Raw genomic sequence first — 5,049 nt, 5'->3', positions numbered from 1 at the left:
GCCGTGGTTGTTTAACTTGTATGTTGATGGAGTGGTGAGAGAGGTGAATGCTCGAGTGCTTGGACGAGGATTAAAACGTAGACGAGAATGACCATGAATGAGAGGTAAATCAGTTGTTGTTTGCGGATGATACTGTACTGGTTGCAGACACAGAAGAGAAGCTTGGCCGATTAGTGACAGAATTTGGAAGAGTGTGTGAGAGAAGGAAGTTGAGAGTTAATGTGGGTAAGAGTAAGGTTATGAGATGTACGAGAAGGGAAGGTGGTGCAAGGTTGAATGTCATGTTGAATGGAGAGTTACTTGAGGAGGTGGATCAGTTTAAGTACTTGGGGTCTGTTGTTGCAGCAAATAGTGGAGTGGAAGCAGATGTACGTCAGAGAGTGAATGAAGGTTGCGAAGTGTTGGGGGCAGTTAAGGGAGTAGTAAAAAATAGAGGGTTGGGCATGAATGTAGAGAGAGTTCTATATGAGAAAGTGATTGTACCAACTGTGATGTATGGATCGGAGTTGTGGGGAATGAAAGTGATGGAGAGACAGAAATTGAATGTGTTTGAGATGAAGTGCCTAAGGAGTATGGCTGGTTTATCTCGAGTAGATAGGGTTAGGAACGAAGTGGTGAGAGTGAGAACGGGTGTAAGAAATGAGTTAGCAGCTAGAGTGGATATGAATGTGTTGAGGTGGTTTGGCCATGTTGAGAGAATGGAAAATGGATGTCTGCTAAAGAAGGTGATGAATGCAAGAGTTGATGGGAGAAGTACTAGAGGAAGGCCAAGGTTTGGGTGGATGGATGGAGTGAAGGAAGCTCTGGGTGATAGGAGGATAGATGTAAGAGAGGCAAGAGAGCGTGCTAGAAATAGGAATGAATGGCGAGTGATTGTGACGCAGTTCCGGTAGACCCTGCTGCTGCCTCCGATGCCTTAGATGACCGCGGAGGTAGCAACAGTAGGGGATTCAGCATTATGAAACTTCATCTGTGGTGGATAATGTGGGAGGGTGGGCTGTGACACCCTAGCAGTACCAGCTGAACTCGGTTGAGTCACTTGTTAGGCTGGGAGGAACGTAGAGAGTAGAGGTCCCCTTTTTGTTTTTGTTTCTTTGTTGATGTCGACTACCCCCCAAAATTGGGGGAAGTGCCATGGTATATGTATGTATGTATCAATGCTTATTGCTCCTGCTACTAATTTACTGGTCCCTCAATGCTTATTACTCCTGCTACTAATTTACTGGTCCATCAATGCTTATTGCTCCTGCTACTAATTTACTGGTCCCTCAATGCTTATTGCTCCTGCTACTAATTTACTGGTCCCTCAATGCTTATTGCTCCTGCTACTAATTTACTGGTCCATCAATGCTTATTTCTCCTGCTACTAATTTACTGGTCCCTCAATGCTTATTACTCCTGCTACTAATTTATGTGTCTATCAATGCTTATTGCTCCTGCTACTAATTTACTGGTCCCTCAATGCTTATTGCTCCTGCTACTAATTTACTGGACAATCAATTCTTATTACTCCTGCTACTAATTTACTTATCCATCAATGCTTATTTCTCCTGCTACTAATTTACCTGTCCCTCAATGCTTATTGTTCCTGCTACTAATTTACTTGTCCATCAATGCTTACTGCTCCTGCTACTAATTTACTTGTCCATCATTGCTTATTGCTCCTGCTACTAATTTACTGGTCCCTCAATGCTTATTGCTACTGGTACTAATTTACTGATCCATCAATGCTTATGGCTCCTGCTACTAATTTACTTGTCCATAAATGCTTATTGCTCCTGCTACTAATATACTGGTCCCCAAATGCTTATTGCTCCTGCTACTAATATACTGGTCCCTCAATGCTTATTGCTCCTGCTACTAATTTATTGGTCCCTCAATCCTTATTGCTACTGCTACTAGTTTACTGGTCCCTCAATGCTTATTGCTCCTGCTACTAACTTATGGGACCATCAATGCTTATTACTCCTGCTCTAATTTACTGGCCCCTCAATGCTTATTGCTCCTGCTACTTATTTGCTGGTTCCTCAATGCTTATTACTCCTGCTACTAATTTACTGGTCCTTCAATGCTTATTGCTCCTGCTACTAATTCACTGGTCCATCAATGCCTATTGCTCCTGCTACTAATTTACTAGTCCCTCAATGCTTATTGCTCCTGCTACTATTTTACTGGCCTTTCAATGCTTATTGCTCTTGCTACTAATTTAATTGTCCATCAATGCTTATTGTTCCTGCTACTAATTTACTTGTCCATTAATGCTTATTACCCCTGCTACTAATTTACTGGTCCTTCAATGCTTATTGCTCCTGCTACTAATTTACTTGTCCATCAATGCTTATTGCTCAAGCTACTAATTTACCTGTTCACCAATGTTTATTGCTCCTGCTACTAATTTACTGGTCCCTCAATGCTTATTGCTCCTGCTATTAATTTACTAGTCCCTCAATGCTTATTGCTCCTGCTACTAATTTACTGGTCCCTTAATGCTTATGGCGCCTGCTACTAATTTACTGGTCCCTCAATGCTTATTAATCCTGCTACTAATTTACTGGTCCCTCAATGCTTCTTGCTCCCGCTACTAATTTACTGGTCCTTCAATATTTATTGCTCCTGCTGCTAATTTACTGGTCCCTCAATGCTTGTTGCTTCTGCTACTAATTTACTGGTCCCCAATGCTTGTTGCTCCTGCTACTAATTTACTGGTCCCTCAATGCTTATTGTTCCTGATACTAATTTACTGGTCCATCAATGCTTATTACCCCTGCTACTAATTTACTGGTCCCCCAATGCTTATTACCCCTGCTACTAATTTACTGGTCCATCAATGCTTATTACCCTTGCTACTAATTTACTGAACCATCAATGCTTATTGCTCCTGCTACTAATTTATGTGTCCACCAATGTTTATTGCTCCTGCTACTAACTTACTGGTCCCTCAATGCTTATTGTTCCTGCTACTAATTTACTGATCCGTTTAGGTAGTAGGTTGGCCAGGACACCAGCCACCTGTTGAGATACTACCACTAGAGAGTTATGGGCTCCTTTGACTGGCCAGACAGTACCACATTGGATCCTTATCTCTAGTCACTGTTAATTTTCCCTTTGCCTACACATACACCAAATAGTCTGGCTTATTTTTTACAGATTCTCCTCTGTCCTCTTACACCTGACCACACTGTGATTACCAACCAATTCTTCTTCACCCAAGGGGTTAACTACTGCACTGTAATTGTTCATTGGCTACTTTCCTCTTGGTAAGGGTAGAAGAGACTTTTTAGCTATGGTGAGCAGTTCTTCTAGGAGAAGGACACTCGAAAGTAAAACCATCGTTTTCTAATCTTGGATAGTGCCATAGCCTCTGTACCATGGTCTTCCACTGTCTGGGGTTAGAGTTCTCTTGCTTGAGGGTACACGTGAGCACACTATTCTATCTTATTTCTCTTCCTCTTGTTTTGTTAAAGTTTTTATAGTTTATATAGGAAATGTTTATTCAAATGTTACCGTTCTTGAGATATTTTAGTTTTCCGTGTTTCTTTTCCTCACTGGGCTATTTTGCCTGTTGGAGCCCCTGGGCTTATAGCATCCTGCTTTTCCAACTATGGGTTGTAGCTTAGCAAGTAATAATAATGATATTGCTCCTGCTACTAATTTATGTGTCCACCAAAGTTTATTGCTCCTGCTACTAACTTACTGGTCCTTCAATGCTTTTTGCTCCTGCTACTAATTTACTGGTCCGTTTAGGTAGTAGGTTGGCCAGGACACCAGCCACCTGTTGAGATACTACCACTAGAGAGTTATGGGCTCCTTTGACTGGCCAGACAGTACCACATTGGATCCTTATCTCTAGTCACTGTTAATTTTCCCTTTGCCTACACATACACCAAATAGTCTGGCTTATTTTTTACAGATTCTCCTCTGTCCTCTTACACCTGACCACACTGTGATTACCAACCAATTCTTCTTCACCCAAGGGGTTAACTACTGCACTGTAATTGTTCATTGGCTACTTTCCTCTTGGTAAGGGTAGAAGAGACTTTTTAGCTATGGTGAGCAGTTCTTCTAGGAGAAGGACACTCGAAAGTAAAACCATCGTTTTCTAATCTTGGATAGTGCCATAGCCTCTGTACCATGGTCTTCCACTGTCTGGTATTAGAGTTCTCTTGCTTGAGGGTATACGTGGGGACACTATTCTATTTTATTTCTCTTCATCTTGTTTTGTTAAAGTTTTTATAGTTTATATAGGAAATGTTTATTCAAATGTTACCGTTCTTGAGATATTTAGGTTTTCCGTGTTTCTTTTCATCACTGGGCTATTTTGCCTGTTGGAGCCCCTGGGCTTATAGCATCCTGCTTTTCCAACTATGGGTTGTAGCTTAGCAAGTAATAATAATGATATTGCTCCTGCTACTGATTTATTTATCCATCAATGCTTATTGCTCCTGCTACTAATTTACTGGTCCATCAATGCTTATTGCTCCTGCTACTAATTTACTGGTCACCCAATGCTTATTGCTCCTGCTACTAATTTACTGGTCCCTCAATGCTTATTGCTCCTGCTACTAATTTACTGGTCCTTCAATGCTTATTGCTCCTGCTGCTAATTTACTGGTCCCTCAATGCTTATTGCTCTTACTACTAATTTACTGGTCCTTCAATTCTTATTGCTCCTGCTACTAATTTACTGGTCCCTCAATGCTTATTGCTCCTCCTACTAATTTACTTGTCCATCAATGCTTATGGTTCCTGCTACTAATTTACTTGTCCTTCAATGCTTATGGTTCCTGCTACTAATTTACTTATCCATCAATGCTTATGGTTCCTGCTACTAATTTACTTGTCCTTCAATGCTTATGGCTCCTGCTACTAATTTACTTATCCATCAATGCTTATGGTTCCTGCTACTAAATTTACTGGTCCTTCAATGCTTATGGATCCGGCTACTAATGCTTATGGCTCCTGCTACTAATTTACTGGTCCATCTACGCTTAGCACTCCTGCTACTAATTGACTTGTCCAATATTGGCACCATAGTGAGTAAAGGAATGT

Source organism: Palaemon carinicauda, chromosome 3, assembly GCF_036898095.1.
Source record: "Palaemon carinicauda isolate YSFRI2023 chromosome 3, ASM3689809v2, whole genome shotgun sequence".
Lineage (NCBI taxonomy): Eukaryota > Metazoa > Arthropoda > Malacostraca > Decapoda > Palaemonidae > Palaemon > Palaemon carinicauda.
Note: the sequence above shows the minus strand (reverse complement) of the source record.